This window comes from Xiphophorus couchianus, chromosome 3 (genome assembly GCF_001444195.1).
Source record: "Xiphophorus couchianus chromosome 3, X_couchianus-1.0, whole genome shotgun sequence".
Taxonomy (NCBI): Eukaryota; Metazoa; Chordata; class Actinopteri; order Cyprinodontiformes; family Poeciliidae; genus Xiphophorus; species Xiphophorus couchianus.
This window is the reverse complement of record NC_040230.1, coordinates 11,428,169-11,453,956: the sequence shown is the minus strand read 5'-3', so window position 1 is coordinate 11,453,956 and position 25,788 is coordinate 11,428,169. Positions and strand designations below refer to the sequence as shown.

At 38.2% G+C, this 25,788-nt stretch overlaps 1 protein-coding gene across 4 annotated transcripts in view; it reads left to right on the top strand.

Moving 5' to 3' along the window:
• Window positions 1-25,788, top strand: part of grik5 (glutamate receptor, ionotropic, kainate 5) — a 128,744-nt gene that overhangs the window by 40,211 nt on the left and 62,745 nt on the right. Inside the window, exon 1 of one of the 4 annotated variants that reach the window (XM_028012953.1) lies at window positions 23,914-24,032. The exons of the other annotated variants lie outside the window; for them this stretch is intronic. The gene's annotated coding sequence lies outside the window, so the exon portion shown is untranslated. Of the gene's footprint in view, window positions 1-23,913; window positions 24,033-25,788 lie in introns of those variants that run through there. 4 annotated transcript variants of the gene reach the window in all.

Below are 25,788 nucleotides of genomic sequence, written 5' to 3'. Positions count from 1 at the left end.
CTACCTTTCCTTGCCAGTCAGTCTTCACCTCTATCTGTTCCTCCAATGACAACAAAAGCCTACCTTGATAAAATATTATTCTCTGCTATCATCAGTTTCCAATCCATCAAAAACAGTTTGCTTATCCTTCCTTACTCACCCTTAAAGATAATGACGAAAGGCGCAGCATATTGACTGATGATTAAAGACTGATGTTGATTCGTTTATTTTGGAAGCATCTCCGGATTAGCAAAAAAAGCCTGTCAAAAGCACCAGCCTGAATGTCAATGCGGCAGCCAATAATGACACAACAAGACACCCATGAGCACAATGAGGAGCTATGGGCTGTGTGCGTTAGTTACTGTACCACTGATGAAGCGATGTGACATGCTGTGTGTGGGCCTGCGGCGGCGTCATGCCTGCAGAGGCTGTCTAGTCCCGCTAATGAGGATGGAAAGAGAGGTCAGAGATGATAGCCAATCTAAATAAGGACCTTGATATGACTTTAACACTGTGTCACAGTGTTTCACTGCCTGTGTGTGTGTTCGCTCGGAGGTGACGTCCTCCCACCTTCCTGCTGTTATGTTATGACTAGCATCCTCGCTCCGAGCTCACTGTCAACAGGAGGTGTAATCCGCGCAACTCAGCCGTCAGCATGCTGCCGCCTGTGGTCTGGACACAAACACTGATGGACACACCTCCACAAATACGCAAATATTCCTTCCAGCTGCACATTTAGTCTACTTTTTTATATTTATTCTGCATGTAAGGGTAAACGTTAAGTTGGGCACATGATCACATATGAATGCCTCCAGCTTTGTCAGCCCTCCAGCTGGTATTTGGTGACTGTCTGTGTTACGCAAACTAGCAGCAAAACCTTGTCAAAAACTGTGAGTGTGTGTCAGCCCACCTGACAGGGAAAACAGGCAGTTTTCCAACCTCACATCATTGTTGTCTCTTTGCTGAGGCACTTAAACTCGCGCGAAGTTCACATACAGGGGCGAGCAATAATTTGTGACTGGCCACAAAAAACTAGAAATGACTCTCCCCGGGGGCGTTTTGAGTAATTTACAGATTCTTTCTAATAATTTCATAAACAGAAAAAAACATGAAGGAGGAAAATATTTGAATGTTGGCACTATGGAAACCAGATCGGTGAGAAAACGCCTTTCAAAGTTTCAGAAGAAATATCTGAAACTTTGTTTACATTACTTTGCAACTTTGTCATACCTGTTGACTCTTATGACAAAGGTGTTTCTTTAGAATTATGCAGTCAAAAATTAGCATTTGTCTGCCTTATTGGTTAGAAATATATATTTAGAAGTTTTCAACTCTTGCTCCATTTTTCATTAAGGCTGTGAGCTTCTGTCTTGCGAGTCTTTATCATAAACTCATCTGTGAACTCTGAACTTTAGTGGAATTAAAACTATGCCTAAATATACGCTGGAGGGTTTATGTTTCTCGGCTGACTGGGGAACAACTTGGGATTCCTCCAGAGGAGCTGCTTATATATTCTCATAAAATATAAAGCCTTTTTTTGAATTGCACTTATTCACTGATTAAATATCTTATATATAAGCAGTGCAGGCCCAGATCTGTGGGCCGGTTGCAAGCTATGAATTGTAATAACGTTTTAAAAACAATAGAAGTTCTGAGGTATTCCTGTGGACACAAATGCCTCTGATCATATGAAATCCTGCCTAGATTTACTCTATAAGCTGTAAGCGGACACAAAGTCTACAATTTTAAAACACCCCAATCTGCTATTTAAATTGTCGTGTTTCTTCATTACTTCAACTAGTAAATTTAGCAAAAAAACAAAAAACAAACCTAAAATATATTTTTCTTCATTTTCCTCTGTTTGTATTCTTGTTCTTTTCCCTTCCTTTACACGTTTAACACAGTTTTTGGCTAAATTTGATCTGGCCAACTGTGACTCAGTATTGCAATTTTAAATTTTCCAATTTTCTCTTGCCATATGTAAACTTGAGAAATAAGCTAAACCCTAAGTTTAGGGTGTATAAATCTGTCCATTTTCATTTACATGACACACAGGCTCATTTGTCATAGCCATTTGTCTGAACAAAGACTAATATTTAGCTTCCTACCACTGAGGAGTATTGAAAAGGTCAAAATCATCTAATGCTCACTGTTAGAGATTAACTTAAGACTAATCTCTTTTGTTAACAAGCGCTGCGAGTGGATGTTGTGTACAAACAAAGGAGGAATGAGTGAAAGGCGTTTTATATCCTCTGTTAGGCATGGCGGAGGACCAGTGATGCTGTGGGCCCAGGGACATTTAAAAATGCATTGAAAAACCAGAACATTTTAAATACAAATTTGTTGGTCTCTGACAGAAAGAGTCTTTTAGCAATAAAACGGCCTTAAACATATAACCAATCTCAAAATCTTCAGTTGCATAAAACCTGCAGATTCTTCATCTCATGGTGTCCAACTCCAGTCATCAGACGCTGGTGTCCGTCTGTTTTTATACAAGTAGCTGGTTGAACACATTAATTTAATATTTAATACTACTGCCATGCCAGATTAAATTTCTTTGATAGAGGCAAATTTATCTAGGTCTGAAGAATATAAACATTTTATTTATTTTTCCCCCCCAAAGTTTTTCTGATAAACAGTTTAGATTTTATGTATCAGTTGCTAGGATACACCAAACATGTAAATGCTAACTTCCAAGTCATATATTCTTATCTTTTCAGTGGGTCTGTAATTTTCTCTTCTCAGCAGGACTTTAAGCGAAAGCACATCATTCTAACATGGCATGCAGAGAACCATTTTTGTGTCTTGCGTATGCTGTGATAAGCCGTTTAGCTGTCAGTGTTAAGATGTTAAACAACAATTTGTCTGAAGGTTAGGGAGTACTGTAATGCTAAGAGGATTCATTGCTACAGTAGACTCTGACTATTTGTTAAACCTCAGATTCAGGTGGAACAAAGTGGATTTCACCATGGCAGTGGAACAAGGGACTATATCGTTACTGGTGTGTAATGGTGAGATGGTTTGGTTCTTGAATCCAAATGTTTTGTAGATCTTTAAAGGCTTTCATCTGAGTCCCTTCATTTTGAAGTATTTTGAAGGAAGTATTGGAAGAGTGGGGAACTTGTTTTGATTTTATAAGTTATTCAGTCCTTGTATTACCAAAACAAGAATGCGTCCACATAGCACACAGTTGAGTGTGGTTCCAGTGCAGGTTACAGGTGATCCTCTTTTGGTGTTCATAGACAGGATCTCAAAGCCTTATAATGGAGAGTAGGGTGTGCTGTTTAGAAATCTTTTGCTTTTTGCAGATAATATGGTTCTGTTGGTATCTTCCGGCCATGACTTTTAGTGTGCACTGGGACAGTCAGCAGCTGAGTGGAAAGCTCATATGAATGCAGAAGATGCTCCAGTCTGTTAAGAAACGGTTGAGCCATAGAGCAAAGCTCTTGATTTGCTGGTGTGACACTGTTCCAACTCTCATCTTTAGTCATAAGATATGCTTAATGACACAAGAATCTAGTTTCAGCTCCTTTGCTTCTCTTTCTTTCTTGCGTAGAAAGCCTTAATTCAATCGTTGAGATATTGAATGAGCTCTGTCATCCCTGGGAGACTTAAAGTAAAACTATTGATCCTTCACACTGTGTTAGTTAAGGTGATTTTGGCTTTTGAACAAGATGTCTGTTTGGTGACCTCTTTGGATGTTTTCATGGCACATCTCAACGCAGGAGACCTTGACGCAGACTCAAACCTTGTTGGAGAGACCAGATATTTCTTCTCGGCCTGGGAAAAACTTGGGTTCCCCCTTTATGGGTTTAGTATTTGAGTACAAGTTGAGTATTGGCAATGTTTTCACATCTGATAGTCAGGTTCAACATTTTGTTAAATTTTCAAACCAAACCCTTTTAAAACTTTGTTCACCCCGTCACTCTTGGTGTTACTAACAACTACTGAAGGAAATGAAACCTCTGACAAATACATGAGTGCAACTTCCATAGTCACAAAATATGAATAAAAATTTAATTTTAGCTGTGTAGGATTTCTCTTTTGTCTTTGGCTAAAGACCACAAGCCGTTTCTTCCACTAGCACTGGAAACAGAGGTCTGTTTTGATTTAATTTACCCAGAATGCCCTGTGCTTCCTACTTTTGGAGCAATATCCAGATCGCTTAACAATCACATATGTGTTTGAACAGCTCCAGGGTTCTCTTCAATCGAACTGAGATCTAGGGTTTTAGGTGAACCAGGGTTTGCTTTTTGTTCTGCATCAACAGAAAGCCAATAGACTTTCTATGCAAACAAACTAGAGTTTCATCAAAGCAGACTAAACGGGGTTTGTGTGTTTAGCATTTTCAGATGCCTCAGATGTATAATGCTGCTGATGGATGAATGTATCTGTGAAGAGGAGCACAAGCGAAGCAACATGTTGAAGAAGTCCTTGAAGAATGAAGAGACTATTCTCACATTTGTTGCTACAGGATTTGTTCAATTCTCAAAGGAACAATTTGTAAATGCAGAATCATTAACATCATGTAATCTGCTGCGTATCACAAACGTACTGTGTACAGCACTTCTTTTGTTGTGTGAGTGTTTACAGTGGCAGACAAATCGTGGGTGTATATATCATGTTTCACAAGAAACGAACGCTCATTGTGCTGAACTGTGGTAATAATGCATTTTGTGACTTTGTTTGGTCAACTATTCTGGCTGCCTCTGATCATATAGTTTGTGATCTGTTGTTTTAGCCTTCAGGCCTTTTTGATGGGATCGTTTACGACTTGTTCACTTCACTGATAGTCAGAGTGACACCTCCCTTTATGGGTCTCTATTATGGTGCAGAGCAAAGGGAGTTCACTTTGGTGCATTTAGAGACTTCACACCTTGCAGCCATATTTTCTTTCAAGACATTTACAGCTTTGACAGTGTTCATGGTGTAGTATAGCGGTCATTATAATTATTTCTGCAGCTGTTAGGCTGCGATTGGTTCTGTTACTTCTAACAGGGAGGCAAAAAGAGACGGACAAAGTTACCTGAAGTCAAATATATTTAGTTACCTTATTTCAGCTCTACTAATCTGCTGTGTGAAAGCCTGTGAAGACCTGTTGGTCAATAATGGCAATTCATAGCAACAAGACCCTGAGTATCACAACTGAAATAGATTAGATACAGTAAATCCACTCCTGTGGTGTTGATGTGCCTTTATCTTCTGGACATGACAAAAACAGTTTTTACTAGTTGTTTCTAGAATCTAATTACAAGTCGGAATGATTAGAAAGAGAAACGGTACTTACAGCATGGCAGTGACAGCATTGTTTGTCTGAGAGCTCTGCCTTCACTTCCCAGGCTTTAAAAAGCCTCAAAAGGACATTAATAACAACAGGAGGAGAGCTACTAGCAGGGATGCCCTTGGTCGATCTGTGTTTTTGTGTGTTCTTGATTGCTGGCCATGTGCACAGATGTTGCAGCTCAACATTGATGACCCGACTGAACTGTTTGGTGCGAGCTGCAGTATATACAGCTTTAACCTTGAGGAATTTTCTGAAGCCTGTGTGGAATGAAGATGCACACATGGACATTACAACCAAAAGCTTTCGGTATTTTATTTGGATTTTATGGGAAATGACAACATAATGCAGCTTGTAATTTTAAAAGAAGAAAAAAACATTTGTGGCGTATATTGTTTTGTGTTCAGTCCCATTTACTCTGATACTCTTCAACAAAGACTAAGTGAAAATTCATGGCATAAAAGTCACCTAATTTGTAAACATCTGAGCAATTTATTCTCAATAAAAATCCAGCTGTTCTATGAACCCATTGCAATTTTGTTAGAAAACATTGAGTGAACAAGCCAGATCATAAAGACAAAGCAACACATCAGGGAAATTTTAAGCAGTTAGGTCATAAAAGCTTGGAACAGCTCACAGAGCAATATTCAATCCATCATCAAAGAATGAAAATAGTATTGTGCAATTGTAAACCCACCAATACCATCTAAACTGGCAGGACAGGCAATCAGACCATTATTCAGAGGAGAAGGTAAGAGGTCCATCGTAACTCTGGAGGAACTGAAGACATACACAGCTCAGGTGGGAGAACCGATTAATCAGAAAGTTGTTAAATCAGAACTCTGCAGAAGAAAGCTGTTGTTGAAAGAAGAGCATAAAAAAATCACTTTTGTAGGTTGCCACAAGCTATTTAGGAAACACAACGAACATGTTAAGAGAAGTTTTCTGGTCAGATGAGACAAAAATTAAATTTTATTAGCATACAAACAAACTGCAGAGTGTGGCAAAAGACAGATAAAGACAGGCACATGCTGTGGGGTGCTTTTCTTTTAGTAGGGCCAGAGCTGATTGCAAGATGTATGAAACTAAATACTGGCCAGTCCTGGAAGAAAACCTGTTGAAGGGTGGATGAAAGTTGAGGTGAAAGTTAACTTTCTAGGAAGATGAGAGTCTAAACATGCACCCACATCTACAATAAAATAGTTTGTTAAAGCATAAAGTGCTAAGAAAAGGACACAAACATTTCAGTCTTTTGTAATTCTGAGTTTGTAGTAAAATAACTTCAATTGTGAAAGGTGATTCTACAAAGTACTGACTAAGAATGCGCGCCTCGCTTTTCAAAAGGTTTTAAATAACTTCCACTTCACAGTTACTTTGTGTTGGTCCATAAAATAAAGTCACAATAAAATGTATTAAGGTTTGCAGTGGTAGTTTGACAAAATGTGAAAAGGTTTGAGGAGTGAGAATATTGCAGAATGGCAATATGTGTGGTCTAGAAAGGGGACACAGGCTCAAGCAGAAACCTAGGTGGGCAGATACAACATGTTCACAACCTGTTCAGCCATCCTTACAATACCCTGAGGCATCCCTCTTTGTTCATCACAGACAGGGTCATCATGTCAGCCATCAAACCGTGAAAGGAAGGGAATAACTGAGTGTCTGTTGGATGTAAATGTGCCGTGGGGCTTTGTTTGTTTATTTTATGCCCAAGTCCTAAATCACTCATTCCGGCGCAGCACATCAAACAGACAGGAATCAATGCTGCAGCCTGTTGACCATATATGGTTTTTCCTGAATCACCCTGGCACTGGTGGTGCCATTATTGAAAGTAGGACGGAGCAGGGTTCTGATGACCGTATTTGGCCGGGTGCTCTGCCCCCCGCAGACATTTTGCCTTCCTCCATTGCATGCTGCTCAGTTGCTTTCCTCCTATTCTTCTGTTTTACTCTTCACCTCAACACATTTTTCATCCCCTATCTCATTCTTTTCTGCTTACCATTGTACTTATCAAGCCTTTCTCATCCTCCTCTTTTCCTCTCATCGTGTTACCACGCTTTTCGTTTTGTCTCTTCAACCCTTCTTCTTCCGCTCATCCACCTTCTCTGTGCTGTTTCTTTTGTTTTTACCCCTCTCATTACTTCCTGTGTTTCCCCTCTTGCTCTTATCCTTCCCCACCAGGAAGCTGTAGCATCCCTGTTTACTCCCTTGGCTGTGCACTGGGAGCCGGGTCTGCTGGCCTCTGGCCTGTTCTGGCGATTTCCCCTGCTCCTAATCAGCCCCGCTGCACAATTCACACATGTTAGAAAATTTGTTATTGAGCACACGTTCACCCACATACAGTACACACTAGCAGTTTTGTTTTGTGTCGGATTTGGAGGGTGTTAAGCCCACCTCTGCGAACTGGCACCCACAGGTTTGTTAACGCTTGCCCACTTTTACACATGCTCAATTTGTGGCAGGGCATTAATACTCTCTCTCTCTCACACACACACACACACACACACACACACACACACTTTCCAGCTCCTGGCAGCAAGTTTGATCGCCTGGAAAATGAATACTAAGAGCACTGCAAAATGGCTGGCAGGGATCACCTTGGCTGTGTGCAGTGTGCTGCCTGCTCTATGCTGGATTAAAACCGGACCACCTCTGTACCTACCTTGCCGCTCAGAAATTTCTGGATGCCAGAGCTTGGGAAGGAGACCCAAAATGATCTGTGGCTTTTGTTATTTGATCTGTTTGTGTGAAGAGGAGAGTGTTTTTAATGTGACCTGGCTGCAGTTTTCCCTCTGAGCTCTGTCGCTCTACTCTTCACCTTCTCCGAAGGAAACACACCCAGCTATTCTGTGCAGAGATTTCTAAAGTGTAGCTAAAGACATTCAGATACAAACTTACAATAGGTCATTCCTCCAAATTGTTGAATTCAGTTGTTTCAATCACTTCTATGGCCAGAGAAGTATAAAATTTAATCACCTAGGCATTCAAACTACTTCTGCAAATATTGGCAAAGGCCTGGTCTCTTGATGAGCTCAATAAATTGTAGTGTAGTACCTTGATGCCATGAAGACGTCTGGACATAAAATGTCCTAATTACTCAATATTCAGCAGTCAACAGTTGAATGTTATGACACAGTGAAAGCAATTTGGAAGTACAATAACTTAGCGGTAGGTCACATATGATGACACAGAGAGGTTAAAGAGTGCTGAGGCAAAGTCTATAACTACAGACCTGCAGTCTTTCTATGGCTTTTAGATTTGCTCAGCTTCACTGCATGAGTTTCTACGAAAGAGCTGCCTCATCCAAAGCTTCATACCACCAAGTTCAATGAAAAGTTTGACACCGTGGTGTTAAGCACACCACTTATATACTCTAGAGCAATGAAGTCATGTTCTCTGACTATCTGGCAATTTGTTTATCATGTTGGCCTGTGACATTTGCCTCAAGAAAGGCCATTTAATGACTATATCATGTTTAAGGTTTGGTGTAGGGGTGGAATCTGGTTCGAAATTGATTTTCAGCTCATTGAGCTGCTAATGCTGCGGGATACCAAGAAACTTTGGACAGTTTCCGTCTTAACCCTTTTGGGAATAGCTTGAGGATGACATTTCCAGTAAAGAGGACAGATTCAAAATAACTTCATTTTCTTTATCGAAAGCCTTTGGGAAGCATAAGAGTGGAGACTAAGAGTCAAGATTTCTTGTCCAACATCTGTGTCTGAGAAAAATGCTTCTGGTCAAATATTGGCACTCCTGAGTCTCGTGGAAAGCCTTTCCAGAGTTATTTGATGCACTGGTTTGAAGAGTTAAAGCTGTTATATTTGCAAAGGTTTACTCAACATAATAAACGCTGTGGATTAAGAAAGGGATGTCACAGAATATCCTATGAGTGACTCAATGCTTTTGGCAATATATTATAAATTTACACAGTGAACTGTAATTGTTTAATCTACAGGCGTAAAACCTTGTAATCACTCTCGAGCAAAAACATTTTGATTCCCCTACAGCAAGAATTCAAAGGAGGAGAAGTAAGTGAGAGCTGCTTGCTGGAAGGTCTTGTCAAAGAAAAAGTAAAGCTTTTCAATATGGATATATCCTCCCTTAAAGGATTCTATTATTTGTGAGCTATGTTCTTTATTTTAAAAATACATACTCATTGTTTTTCTGTTTATAAAATAATCTGCTTTTACATCTGTACCCTTAAACTATTTATAGTGAAAGGCTTAGCATGCTGAGATATTGGACCTCATTGGTCAAAACTGGTATGATGCACTTGCTTAGTTTTTGCTGGAGGCAAAACTTGCAACATAGCAGAAATCTTGCAGATGTGATGTGGATAAGATAGGATGGGTGTTGGGGCAGGAGAAGTGTCTTATGAAAAAGTGTTTTTGGTGTATTTATGGGTTGTTAAAATTCTCTGAGCTTTCAGAAGAGAAAAGCACTCAATTGAGCAACTTTTTAAAATACATTACTCCTAATTGCAGTGATTGAATGGGATTGCAGACACCTTTGTCATTGTTGTTTTAACATGCTGATGTCTTCTGCACCTGTGAAACAGGTTTGTTCGATCCATAAACACCTGAAAATGTTCATTCTACATTCTTCAATGGTAATCATTTAAACACCTTGACCACCTCTTGAACTATCCTTCATTTTCATTCATCAGAAAGAAGGTACACAATTTCCACCGCTCAGGAGGCCAAAACTATTACCTTTTTTTTAAGACTTGAAAGGAAAGAAAAAAATTATACTATGTGGAGTTGTTTGGAAATCTAACGTACAAACAACTTTTGTCAAATTACATTTGCTGAAAACATCCCTCTGTTGATTTATACCAAGATTTGAGACTTTGATATATTTCCGATGTAGAAACAAGTTACATAAATGGTTCCTTGACATATATTAGTGTCCGTGCTCCAGTTATTCTTAGATGGGTTCAGGAACATTCAATATTTCTTTTCAGTATTTATGAAGTTAAGTAATGACAGAAATTGAATGTTTTGCAAATTGAAGGTGGAGTTTCTTGTAGCAACATGTAAACTGAATGTTAAGTATTAAACTGAGCTGTGCTTAATGTTATCTCAAGGTTGGAGTTTGCTTGGCGGTGTTGATGAAGTCTGAGGTTTTCTCATATGTTTGTGTAATTATTGAAAACCAGCACTCCCGCAAGTGTTTGTCTCCTGGCATTTTTGGTGTGTATATGTGTGTGTAATAGAAGAGCATGGTGACTTGGATGTGTTTCTATATTATAATGAGTCGTTTCATGTGTGAGACATCCTCGTAACACAGTCTAAAAGTTTTTGTGTCTGAGTGTTTGTGTTTGTGAGCGAGTTGTGTTATCAATGCCGACCAGATGACACCAGCTCTTAATGGAGAGTTAGCTTAGTTTACCATGAAGATGAGGGTTGCTGTGCCAGCTTTTTTTTTCTTTCTTTGCCTACTTTCTCTTCCTGCATGTTTGTGTCAATGAGTGTGTATTTAGGGTATTTATTCGTGTGCGGTCTTTGATGTCAGCTGGTCGTTTCAACTGTTTGCAGTTAGATAATCACAAAACACAATCACTCTGATCTATTCCTGAACCTCTGCCATTATATATAGCATGCTTCTCATCCACCCACAAACTCTCTCCATTTGTCTCTCTCATACACAAACACTCGTGCACACTCTACTTTCCATTTCTCCTCTGCTCTGACACTCCTGTCCTGCATCTCGTACTCCCACACTCACTATATTTCTGCGTATTATGGTATTACGCTTCTCTTTGGTCTCTCTTCCTCTGTTCTCTAACCTGCATCTCCTGAAGCCCAACACACCCCATCACAAACACTTCCCTCTATCCAACCTTTTCCCCTTCCCTTGTCACCCTCCAACATGCCTTCTTTGCCTTCAATCACATATGAGCGTGCTGTCGGAGGGGGAGTATTGATCGCACATTTGGCAGACCTGCACAGTAATGGATGACTCTGAATGTACATGTGGTCGGGAAGCAGGGGGGTTGGGAAGGAACAAGCGGACAGGTTGGCTAGTTTAAGCAGTGTCCTGCCAATAACTCACCTGTCCATGCGGAGAACCACCGGGGAGGGGGAGTGAAAAGTGCTGCGGCAAGCGGCGCAACATGAGAGATTGCTTTTGACAACTATTAAGCCAAATATTGTGCAGTTTTTTTTAATTTTATGCCATTCTTCCTCTTAGGTAAACAGTTTTGGAACTCAATCTTTCAATTCGTAATAAAATGGTTATCATTTTTAGCGGTTGCCCTTTTACCATTTTAGGTGATTGGTTTTATTTTTCATTTGGTTATTTATTTATTTGTGTATAAGAAAGTGAGGCTTTATTTTTATAATTTTGTTTTCTTTCTGCTGAGCCTGGTGTGTTAATTGGAGGTCAAGTGAAGAAACATAAAACATTGATTACTGGAAGTATTTCGCTGCGTTCTAGTAGGAATAACCTACTGTAAGTACTGGTATCAAAAGCTTTATGTGATGGACTAAAGATTTGGATATGTTTTTGTGCCTGAATTTTTTATTTTGCATCAATGTTACTTATTTTTCCTTAGGTTTGCTAAATTTGCACTTATTTATATTTTTATGTCTCTTTGCATTGTTTGTGGCTTTAAATTAGTAACTCAGTAATTACGTAGTTATTTTATGAAGTACATTGTTTTCTTTTTGTATAATTTCTTTGTCAGTTACTTTTTATCTTCTTGAGTAAAAATATTTCGAAGTAAAACTACTTATTTTTGGTTGTTCGACCCACATCTGTCAGTTTTTGTGAAACTACAGAATTTGAGTTTTTTCGGTTTTCCATCTGCCCTCTGCTCTCATCTGCAATTCAATATAAATCTCCTGAACAAATTATTAATAACTAAAAGTATAAATTTTTACTTAACATTTCATGTTGTGACTGAGGTCACTGTATTAGCAGTTCAATTCTCAGGAAGCATAGCTGCTTAAAAAGACAAATATAATCACAAAACCGTAAAACTAACCAGGTAACAAAAGGAGTGTAAAGCAAAGATTCTCACTAAGTCATGCTAAAAAGGTTCAAACGCTCCACATTTGATTTGCATATGATGCAAAGGGCTTTGCTTAGTTGGCAAAACCAGAAAAGTCTTTGAAAAAAATCTCCACCTAATAGTTTGAACAGCATTTTTCCTCATATTTCAATTAAAACGATTCTGTATCAAAGCTGTTTTAAAGTTGTGCCTGTCACTAGTAGCAAAATTAAGCTTATTTGCTTTGCTGCCTGATTTTGCTTTTGAAATTACTCTCTGACTTTTCTTTTACATTGACTTCTGAGGTTTTTCTTGTGAGAAATCGGATTTCGAAGGCTTTAAATCAGCCAAAGCAATTTTTTTTTGACGTATAACAGCCCAAAGTTACACAACATCACATGTAGTATTTCTTCAACCAGGGGAATCGTTGCTGACGATTTTCTTATAGTCAAAAGGACAGCAAACATATTGAGAGTTTTTGCCTGAAGCATCTATTTTAAAAAACACACATTGACACAGTAGATTAACTAAGACAACTACCTCTGAAGCTTCATGAAAAGAGCCCGAAGCACAATTTAAGTGTTATGATTTCCCAAATAACACTTTTCAAAGCTGATTAAAACAATTCCCAGTATTCTCCTCACTTTTAGACTAATACTTGCAAACCATGTTGTGTGTTTGGCCTCCAGACTGTAATTGTCGAAGCCTTTCTGTCCTAATACTGGATGCAAAATGATTGATGCAGAAATAAGCAGACCCTTTTTTAGGTACAATTCACCAGTATCAGGTTGACACCATTTTTTTCAGTAATAAGTGCCTTGTTTCTTAGTGGAAGAGATTCAACAAGTTATTGAAAATGTTTCTTTGAGATTTAAGTTCCTATTGATGTGTTGCATCATTGATGCAGATTTGTTGGCTGCACAGACGAAACACAAATCTCCTGTTTCACCCCAATGGGCTCCACAGCGTGGAAGTGAAGTCATTCACTTCATTTAGGATAAGAGTTTGAATCAATAATTGAAGTAATTGTCAACTAATTGAAATATTACACTTTCTTTATCCTGTGAGATGGTTGCGTATGAGATTGTTAGTAGATCAACAGTTTTTGAAATATTTGAAGTTACTTTAACAAACGTTTTTTCCTTTCTGTTGCTCAATTTGAAGTTGGGCGAGTGGTGATTGGCACCCCAACTTGCTTATGCATTCAGTTGCTGTCATGTGATTGTCTGAGCTGCCGTTTGTGTTCACAAACATTTCATTATATGTACCGGTATCTAAAAAGCTGTTTAACGTCAACTAATAGCAAAAACATAATATTGCTAACTGTGAAATATCTGCACTCGGTCATCAAAAAGATGTTTGCACTGTTATATCTCTGGTCTCAACTCAAAAGCTGATGAATAAATACAGAAACTGCACGGACTTTCCTGCTGGGTTTTGTTTTGCATTTATCTCAGACAGACAGGATATCATAAAAGCTATTTTGAAAACCGCAAAACAAATTTATTTGTTCCATATTCTCTGCTGCACTCCTGGAAAAAAAAGCCACTGCAGCACAGACGGCAGGCAGTATGAGCACAGATTGAGACATGCACTGCAGTTAAAATGCTAATATAGGCAATTCAATTAAAAGTACCTCATTTCCTTTGGCCATAACACTGTTTTGTTGAGTTGTGTGTCCACTTGTATGGATTATTATAGGAAACAGAGAGTGGGTTTATTTTCTCTGGGGCAGAATCTGAGCATACTTGTAATGGTAGCAGAGTTGAATGCAGCCTCTTTGACAGCAGAAGAACATCTTTGCTACGTGACACTGATCTAGAGAGAACTGGTGACATTTGTGTCCAGGCAGTGCACCATTAGAAGTACAGTATTGTGTGTAAATAAACCCAAGAGTGGTTCGTATGCTGCTTGCCAACACCTGCAGTGATCACATTATCCCTGCCCAAACCAGTGTGGTGTGTGTATCATTAGTATCAAAACCGCACGTGCGTATTACCCCCCTTCCTGCTGTGCAGCTATTTGGCATTAATGTTACACCACATTGTTTCTGCAACATGTCACATCACACATTATATCACTTTTGTCGTCAAAACTCCTTGTTCTAAATTATTCTCATTGAAGTTATACATGCAAACAGGGGAAAACACAGACACTGGCGGTACTCTACAAATAGCAGTTCAGATAAATAAGCAATTGAATAAACACACATTTTGTCATGAATAATTAAGCTAAACCTGACCTAGATTAACTAACATGAATGAGTGATTCTAATTCGAGCTGCTAGTTGTAAGCCGTGTAAATAATGAATGTGGGTATTTGTAATTCTGTAGTAAGTCGTGGAACGTCTAAGGCTAATGTACCATGGGCTAACTAAATACATTATACATTTATTCACCAGTGCCTGGGACAAATTTACTGAACAATGGAGCAAACAAATGCTAATTTCGCATTAAACATGGTGCTGTTGCATAAATATTCACACAGACTTTTTCTTTTAGCATATGTTGTCACATATTAGCATAGAGCTGGCAGAGGGATAACCAACAATTTAGCATGAAAAAGCCAAGCAGAATGCATTGCAGCAGTGTTTGACCAGTGAAAGGCAACCTGAATTACTCAATTAACCTTGTGAAGGTTGCATTATGGTCACAGAGACATGTGCCCATACAAAAGCACAACATACCCTTACAAATATCCACTGTGGCTCTTTGTGTTATTATAATTACTGTCTCTGCTGCTGTGATCCAGTCTTTCTGCTAAGCTAAATTGGGTTGTAGAGGTGGACTGGACAGGCAATTTTTCCTGCCTGGGAGGAACATTAAATATTGACCTAGAGTTGAAATCAAAGCCCTGAAAGCCATTCACAATCTGCGAGAAACTTTTTGGTCATCTGGTATTTTATTACGTCCTACAATGCTGGACTTTAAAACTCACCCAACTGTGCAAAGGATCCTTTTGAGATAAAGTCCTATGAGATAAAAATTAAAAAGTGATTAAAATGTAAGTTCACTTTGTTCAAATGCTGAATGTGTCTGCCTAAAGGCATATGCTGCATGTGAAAGAATTTGTGTCACCCTAAACCAATACATCCAGCCACCTCTATTTAGATAAGTGTAAACCTTTTCATTGTACTAAACTCAAGTCGTTTGCAGCACCTAGCAGATTTCCCTCCATAATTTTACTAAATTTACATCCAATAATATTTTCATAAATTTTGAACAGTTTCCATACTGAAAAAACAAACCTGCAGCATAGTGCTGCCACCACCATGTGTCACTATAATGATTGCATGGTGTTCAGAGTGTTGTCCAGTGCCACATGGTAATTTATATGTAGCCCAGAAAGTTAACGTTTTCTCTCATCTGACCAGAACACCGTTTTGCGTATGCTTTCTGTCTTTTACAAGCAACAAACTTCTGTAAACTTCACTCTTATGATTTTCTTCACATCCACTTTGTCATAAAGGGAATGTTTTTATTGTGCTTGACTGGTTGTTAGTATGACAACAGATTCTCAGAACCTCTTCACTGCTTCCCTAATCACTGCTGGCCTTGTGCAACTTTGCAATTCTCAGTTTTGGTGGACAGTCGTCTCTTGGAGGGTTTGCAGTTGTGCCAAACCCTGTGTGTGCCTTTTTCTTCGTTATGCTTGCTCACTAATTTCTTCTAATAAACTTCTGAGGCTATTTAGAGAAAATTATATTGAAAGCCATGTATAATTTTTCTTATACTTACGGACTACTTTGTGTTCGTAGTTGTAATTTTATAAAACGTTAAAAGTTCAAGAGGTTCAAACACTTTTGCAAGAGACCATATTCAAAAAAAAAAAAAAAAATCATTCTTGCCCCAATAGTTGGTAAAATTATTTGAATTCAAAACTTTGTTAAGCAACATATGGCAAATTGCATTTCCTAATTGTTAATTTAGCAAAATCTAAACAATATGCAGAGCTAGTGTGAACAATTAAGTACAGCCTGTGATTGATTAGATTTTAGAATCACCTCTGGCAGCAATAACTCTAGGTAATCATCTTCTGTTTTAACCCAATCACTCTTCCAGATCATTGTGAAAGCCTTCTGGCCAACCTTTTTGTTACAGCATTGCTTCAGTTCATTAAAGATTAAAAGGCATTTGTTTGTGTGGAGCAACTTTAGCTGACAGTCCTGTTGCAATACTGTAAATAATGGTGTTGAAAACATGTAATATCAATGTTCTGCTTGGAAAATATTGCAGTGATACTTTCTTCCTTTCCTGATTATTCCTAAATTGCTTTGAATGAAATGCTACTACATTACTAGATATAGCAGAAGTCACAAAATGAAGATGAAAACCCACAATACAGTGATGTTTTCCAATCTCTTTAAATTGTAATTTAAAAATGTTAAGTCGAACAAGATTTTTAAAAAAATAATTTAACTCTCCAGTGTCACATGATTGCAGGGCATAGTGGTGGTTGGAAAAATTGCCTCAGTGCATTGTCCGTTATCTTACAATAGCAAGCCCCGCCCACTTCATTACAACCCTCCGGGGCTGACTACTGACCAGTTCTCTGTCTAACAGGTCCGGAAAATCTCTAAGACCTGGGTATTACCCTAAACGAGATCTATAAGAGATGATCTATTCAAACTGGTGTCGAAAGCGATTCGTCTAGCTCTAACTACCTCCAATCCAGAAGTTACGACCCTTTTCAGTTAAGAAACAATCAGCTGAGTAGCCCTCACAGCTGCATAATTCCAATAACCACTTCTGTTAACGGTAGCTCGCTTTCTAAAATATAACTCGCTCTTGGAACCGGCTAGACTAAATTTAGTGACTTGGATGTAAGTCCCTGGGTCATTATTTTACTCTCACCAAAGGAAATTATGAAGCCTCCTCTTTACTAGAACCATGTACATTAGTTTTACCTTTATTAAAAGAACTGAAAAATGATTAAACGACTCGATTAATTCCAATGTCCACCAACCTCATTAGAATTTTAGAGTATGAATTTATTAAGCAAGCTTAAGCAGGGATATGTGACATACAAATCAATAATCAATTGTATATAAATTCGAGAACAGTATAATAAGATCCACATGCATAACCATACCATGCTGTCTCCTTTCCCTAACTTATGTCGCAAGTTCTGAGATAGATTTTTGGGGGCAAATTCAACTCACTCCCAGTTGCTGATGGATCTTTAGCAACAGGAACATCCAGAAGCCTTGGTCAGAATCTTTGTCCTTATGTGGAAAAATCCTCCTTAGAATAGTAGCAAAGTAGAACGGGTTTAAATCCTTTAAAAACCCAGCTCTTTATCCCTCTGGGAACTTTGTCTTTTCTCCAAGTCTGTTGCAATGTATTTGGGTTGAGGCAAGACCGACGGTCGAATCAGGAACCAGGGCTTGGGCGTCCGGTACTTGTCCCTTCTTGGCGGCGCGGAGTCTCAAGTCTCCCGTGGTTCCAGGGTGCGGTCCGTTGCTGTTTCCTCAATCTGCTTCCCCGTATCGACTTCTTTCCAGCGCCGAGGACAAAGAACACTCGCTTTCTCATTTCAGCCTCCTTTTATATTGTTCTCCTCAGTGTGTGTGTGCACAGCTTGGTCTGCATGACTTCCTGAACATCTGCTGCTTCTCCGGTGGAAAGTACCGGCCCCCATCCTGTTTACTGAGTCCAGCAAAAAGTTCCTCCTTTTGCCTACTTGCGACATTTCCTGTCAGCCGGGCCTCACCCATCCTGCTGACTGTATTGTTCCAGCTTCCTTCTTTTCTATAACTGCCCTCTTTGTCTTGTTAACATTATCAACCATATTCAACTTAGTATTGAAATCATTTAAATCATCTCAGCTCTAATATTCATTAAAACTTACATCTCTTTCAGATTATAACTCATCAACCATCATTATTTGTTGTTATCATTACAGATCATTATTCATACATTTCAGAATCATTCAGTGATTACTTATTCACATACACATATTACCAATTGTACTAATACATGTTCAACATAATAAAATATGAATCAAAACACAAGATTGCTTTATTTCTCCTAAGCCTTTATGCCCTTTTTCTGCGTGTACCTGGAAAGATCTCAAACCCCATACCAGTTTTCTTGACAGCATGAAGACCTACATCCAGTTCAAATCTTGATGTTGGTTTTTCTGTGTGCAGTATTCTGGAGGTTTTGTCAAAGCGTCCGTTCAGGGTTGAATCCTGATTTCCCTGATGACTTGCAGTATAGGTTCCCGCCTCATTTTGACCCTAAACAGGTTAGAACGTTTGGAAGATGGATGGATCAATTGAATTTACATTTTGAACAAAGCAAGGTACACTTAAGTTAAGGTACATCTATTTGGGAATAGAGCTTGGTACTCTGGTGTTGGCGTGAAAGTTTCTGACTGTCTCACTTGATTGCATTTTTTTTGTGTGTGTGTATTTCCATGTCACACTGTTGCATATCTGCCTTGCATTTCAATGGTATATGAACATAATAATGTTTAAATAAATGTTATACTTGAGTATCATAATTTAGAGGCATTATAAATACCACACATCTTCCCCACTGTTATGGATCTTATGAAATTTCTCCTCAAATGTCAAGGCAAAGAACAGAAAATTAGTTGGGCAGAGCTTATTAGAAAAATCATTCAGTGATAATACTGGTACAAATGTAATGAGGATATTGGTTGTGATAAACTTACATATTTCCTTATCCTTTTTTTTTTGCCAACTATGTGCACAACACTTTCTGTGACCTGTAAACATCTTAGGTGTTGTAATCTGAGTCAGGTGTTCACAGCTTTTGCAGTAACACTCCATCCAACCCCCTGCTTGTCCTGTTATCGTGCAAAGGATGAACCTTTGGCACTTGGCATATAGTAGCAAACAATTAGTGCATTCCAAACAGTCCTTTATAATATGTTTTGTGTACGCTGACATTGCAATGGCAATGTAAGGTATTTAGAAAAATGATGTGCGCATCTCAGCCGACAGGTTCAGAGTAAAATTGTGTTGTTGGATTTAATGATGCAGCAATTACAGATGGTCTGTGTAAAACTCAACCTTTTAGGTCTTTTTTGTCACCTATTTAACTTTTATCCTTCATATTGAGCTTGATGAACTCTTTGATGAACTCTTTTCAATGCTTCTTTGCTTCTTTGATACCAGCTTGATTGTTGACATGAGCCCAATATCTTCATCTTGGTTTGTGTTTTATGAGGTAGGTCAGAGAAAAACGAGTTTTTCCTAGTTTATGATGAAGAAACCTTTTTGTGAATGAGGTTATAGTTACTCTAAACGATGATATGCTGTGCAGATGCTCTGTCTGCATAGCAGGATTGATGAAGATTTACTCAAATGCTTGAAGTGTTTCATACAGGGAGGGAATCCGATGTACTTATCAGTTCATCTAATAATTAATTAACAGACCACCTGTTGTCTGTAACGCATCTGACTTTCTTCCTCAGATTATCAGACCATTATTGAGAATGGAAGAAAGTAAAAAACTAAAACTAAAGTAGCAGACTGGTGAGTTTATACCCTTCATCCAAAATCATGTGCAGTATGTAAAACAATTTTATGGAACAAACGATAGCAAGCAAACAGCTTGGAAATTACAATCAAATTTAATAAAGTTGATTCGCTCACTTGTGTTTTTTCTTCGATCATTGATCTCATCTAGAAATCATATGCAGACTTTTTCACTGGAGTTCAACTCTAAGCTGTCTTTAAGAAGCATCCTCACATTTGGGAGCTTGGTTGTTTTACTGTTTAGTTTTTTGCATACAGCAATGAGCTGTCAGTCCACAAACTAGCAGATGACATATTTCTTGTTACCATCATTGAGTTTTATTAAATATATTCTAGGCCCTGTCTGAAAAAAGTAGTTTATTGTTTTGATCCGTACAGTGATCATTCAAGAAAAATACACTTAATCTCTTGGGAAACTTTACAGCAATCAAGGTCCTCACTTTTCTCTTTTATCCCATCCAACATCCTTATAGGTTTGTTCACTCAGCCTGAAAAGTACAGAGCTGAAGAAGATACCGCTTCCTCCGGGCATTTGAAAACAATTTGAAAGCAGTCCTGTTGGAAATGGGTTTAACACAGATGGATACACATATAAAAGCATTTTATGCAAAGGAAGGCAAGTTTTGAAAAAGCCCAGACACTGCCACGTCTTAACTTCTTACTTCTTGAGAAGAGGGACAAAACTGGTCCTACGGAACAAAATTTGAATAAAATATACACAAAATATAATTGTTTAAAATATCTGACTAAACTAACCTGGGCCATGTGAGCACAACAATGTATGTTTTCTTGGTGTTATTTATTTTAAATAAAAAGTATTCAGTAGTAGGTTTAAAATCCCTTGTCCTGGAGCAGAACTCAATGCATTATAATAGTTTAAAATAAATAAAGGAATACTAAGATATATTATGACATTTAAGTGTAAGTATTCAAATAAATAATTATAAAAGTAGCAATAAATTTAATTAAAAATAATTTATATATTTTCCAATTCAATTGAAATTTGTCCCAAGTTTTTGTCAACACCGTCAGACTAATATGTAAAATAATGTAAAAAATCAGGCATTATTGGGGGGCATCAGACCTTCTGAGGACCCCATGACCTCTTTCTTTCTCTTCTTTGGCTAAGAGGGCCAAGCAGCTCTGGTTAGATTATGTTATTCTATAGTTTTTTCTTCCATTTTATTCCTAAATTGTTCGTCACAACCATGATGTTTCAACACCATAACTGACAATTTTCAAAATTTTGTGAAATAAATGTAAACTGTAAAGATTTCATGGACCTGGTGAGCATTAAAAATGTAATTTTCAAAAAAATGTTGCAACTGGGAGCCTGCACCTTGGCATCTTTACATTTCCAAACCATTATTTGTCATATGTGAATACATAAGCTTGAGGAATAATTTAATTTTTTTTCGAAAATTTAAACCCATTTTGTCCCACTTCTCAAGAATCACTGAACTATTTTTACTGGGTCTCGATGCCTCTCTGCTCCCATCCCTTCCCTCTGGAGTCAGTTCCTAGATCACTTATGAAGTGATGTTTCCTACTGAGTGGAGAAGATCCATTTCAGGCTTGAATCATCCAAACCAGAACATCTTGAGAAGTAATGTCACGTATGCAGGCTAAGTGTTAAATAATTTCAGAGGGAATAAAATTCTGATGAATATCAACCATTAGCCTCTAGTTAGACCAGGGAATCTAAACATGTAATTAAATGACTAATCTGATCTGATTAATATGTATTACAGCTGCTTGAACAGCTCAGTACAGCTAATATCAATAAGAATTGCACACACCGTCTTCAGGCAATTTGCATAACATAAATACCCGGAAATTAAACTTCCAATTTGAATACAGTTACATCAAAATTGGGAACTTCTGGTTTTCATTCGCCTTAGGAAGGATTTAGAGGATTACTTCTACAAATATACACGTATTCATAGGTTTAGAGGTTTGTAAAGTCAGATTTAAGAAGCAGTGTAGAATCTAATATCTTATATAACCCTGGAATCGCCGGCATGTGTGCTTGGTTTTGAATGAAGAAGTATAAAAGACTAAACAAAAGGCGTGACATCAACCAAGGTCACAAGCTCAATTCATTGCCATGTTTTTCTCCAACATAAGACCAAATGGAAAAAAGATCCCTTGGGGCTTTATTGTTTTATACTGTCACTTCTGTGACCTTTTATAAATTGATGGTTCTGTTCTTTTTCTTCTTTAATGAAATTGCCCTTAAAAATTTGCTCCGTTATTTAATCTAATACAGCCACCAGGCAGCCACTCAATTTCTCCTCTTTTATCTGTAACCACGGCTGTGCATGTGCACAATAAAAAGCTAATTTTTTGCATTATTGCAAGTATTTATTTATTTATTTTTCCTATTTCCTGATACCATATTTGGTATAAGGTTATTTACTGACACAATAACCTTATACCAAGTCCACTAATACCTACAAATACTCAGACTTTGGATTCCTGTGAGTCAACACAGATCTGCGGTTTCTAGACTTGCATGGCATTATTCATGGCTTACATTCACCATCTGGCAGCGGCAACAAAGAACAGCTCTCAGCTATTTTAGCAACAGAGTCACAACTAAGAATGTATTTTTCATGTCTTTATCCCAAGGCAGCCTTTCAAACAGGGAAGTGCGTAGTAAGATGAGGCAAGATTATCACATTTAGGGTTCTTAGTCTGGAAAAATATGGAGTTTGATTTGGGTATCTTCCACATCTGGATAAGTCTGGGGAATATTTGTGTTTCCAGGTTTAATTGTCTGTCCAATATTCATCCATCTTCCCTAGTAGGCACACAGTAGAAAACCCTGCACATTTGCCATTAAAAAACCCAATTATATTCTGTAGGAATTATCTGGTGTTTAATTAAAATGTCTAGCAGCTTATTAAGAAAGCATGCTGGGTGGAAAAAAGTTTTGATTGAGGTAGGAAGTTTAAATGTTTTTTTAAATTTTACAAATGGCTCTAAATGTTGTGTCGTTGCACAATTAAATTTTTTTCAGTGATTACTCCAGTGTTACAGATGGACCTTTTCTTGGAAGATACCATTACTGTGCCTAACTATACATCTGAAATTCTGCAGTAATGATAAAACACACTTTTTTCCCAACAGATGATTCAAGACCAGTTCTTTTATTACAAATTCTGGCACCATTTCTCTTTTCCTCCATGGAAAGAAAATCTCTCTGCTTTCTTTGCGTTATCTATTTAATCAAAGACTCAGTAGTAATAGTCTAAAGACATGATGAAAGATATTGGTTTTTTAACAGAATTTCCATCCAACCCAGGAATTCTGCATTCAATATTCATCTTTGTAAGGGGCACATTAATTCTTTTTCTGAATTAGAATATTGGTTTGCCCTGCATTTTTCTTTTTTTATTACTAAAATGTTATTTTGCGTTGATGCAAGTGAATTCTTTGCAGTTGTTGAGGCAAGTCAGAAGAGAGCAAGTCGGAGAGAATTTGTCTCTCGCCTGGAGCAGCTGAAAACAAACCAGATTTGAGCATGATGCTTTCTGCAGAGCAAATTAGTACAGATGAAAACACAAACCAGAAGCCCCACATGTAAGCTAGAGACAAAAATGCTGAAGACGCTCACTTGCTCCTTTTTTCCCCGCATTTGTTTTTTCTGTTGACAAAAAAGAAGTACAACTGCATGAGCTGATCCCAAATTAGAGGGAGGTACAGAGGGGAGAGAAGAAAAATGCATTTATACAGGTGCATGATGGTGAATTTGAATATCATTGGACACCTTCAGTAATCACTCATGTAGATACTAACAGATTTCAAATGTTTATTTCTTCTCATTTGAATGACTATAGCTGACTGCAAATAAAACCCAGAATTCAGTTTTTTATGAAGGTTGAAAATTACATAGTTTAATTCAAAATGGTATTTCTAACACTGAAATATTGATCTAAAGTAGTTTGGGCCCTATTTACATGAACTACTGCATCACAGAGGAGTTCTGTACCATACAAAACTGCTCTGTTCTTCACTTTTGTTGTTTTCTCGTTGTGAAAACTGCTAAGCTTGTTTGGAGGCTTTATGCGCATGTCCTATGCTGCTTGTTTTGCGCCACTTGCAGATCCGAGAGACTAAAAACAGCTGCTGTGACTTTGGACTTGATAAACACAGTAAACCAACAACAGCAGATGACACAACTCCTCAAATCACTGACTGCAGAAACTTCCCACTGGGTCTCCAGTAACTTGGACTCCTTACCTTCCCATTTTTCCTCCGGACTCCAGGTATTTGATTTCCTCATGAAATGAAGAATTTACTTTGATCTGACAAAAAATTACTTTTGGACCTGAGCAACAGTCCAACCTTTTTAATCCTTGGTCCAGGAAATATGTTTCCATTGATCTATCTGGTTCAGCAGGGGCCTGACACAAATATCGCAACAATTATATTTAAAATCCTGGACACGTCTGTGTGTGGTATATCATCCCCAAACTCTCGCATTGCCTTATTTTATACTCAAGATAGCAGCATGTCAGTTGGTAGTCCATCATTTTTTACCACTCTGTTTCCTTCCACTTAATTTTCCTTTAATATACTTGATAACGGCTCATTCTGTAAGTTGTCAGTAGCTGCTTTGTGGTCTTTCTCACATTTTTGTACTAAAATCTTTTGTTGGTAATTAGAAAAAAAAACATTACTCGTTACCCATTTGAAATAGATCAACAAAATTAAATTGAACAATTGAATTTCTGAAATAAATAACCCTTTTGGTAATATTCTATTTCACTGAGATGGAGATCTGTTGCAATCATGCAGCACACACACTTTGAAATCAGGTACAATGAGCAGCAGTTGATCCAGGCAACACTACAAAAACACACTCGTTTTGTTTCTGTCTCTTATTAGAAGATTAAAAAACCCCACACATATATGGGGAACAACTGCTGCAGTGACACAGCTCCACTTCACACAAGCAGCAGGTTCTGACTTTCTGATCTCTCTTTTACCTGTTCCATCACCGTCTCCCTCACACTCCTCCCTACTCCCACTTCCTCCTCCTTCTCTCATCTTTAACTCTGTTGCCACGGCAGCAAAACCTGACAATGAGAGAGGGAGAGAGAGAGAGAGAGAGAAAGGGGTGGAGAGACACATAAAGAACAAATGCCATCTGAGTCATTTAATCCCCACCCCGTGTATACGTGTTTGTGTTTATGTGTGCATGAAGGCAAATATGTTGGAAATGTTTGTGTGAATCTCTGTTTATCTGCTTTCTGTGATTGTGTGTATTTGTGTGCGAGTGTGGCGCGTGGGTGTCCAAGTGGGAGAGCTGTGTGGATGCGGTTCATCAGTTCATCACAGAACTGTTGTGGTGCAAAGGCAAACTCGCAGACCTTTGTCGGTCTCACCGCATGTCGCCGGGCTGCTTCCGTTTTCCATTTCATGTTCGCTGTAAATGGGTTCTCATTCGAAAAAACAAAATTCTCCAGGCAGCCGTACAAATGTTTGTGTCTGGGCTTTGAACGATCAAACAAACACAACTTCTGTCTATGAAATGCTTCCCATAATTTAATGAAATTTCCTTTGTTGAATGGCGATAGAAGTGATGAAAATCCTGAGAGCAGATGCTAATGTGAGGAAACCCTGGTGACACTGCATCAGTTCGAGTTGAGCTGAATCAAAACTATGTGGCATGCAGATTTCTCTGTGGGCGTGCAGAAATCTCAAAGAAGACACAAAACAACTACTCACACAGGAGAAAATACTTTAAGGAAGCAGAAAAAGCACAAAACAATCAGAATAAAACTCTGGAAAAGCGATTCAGTAAGACAGCCCCGCTTTTCGGTTGGCTGGCTCTGCATGAGCTTGTTAGGAAAAAGGAAAAGAGCAAAAAACAAAAGAGCAAAAAACTGCTAAAAGTTACAGAAAATGTAAATCATAAGACATGCATTGCATAAAAGTAGGTTATGCCAATGATAATTTACATCTAAATTAGAACCACACATCATTTTAACTTTGCATTTGAGCTGTAGGCTACATAAA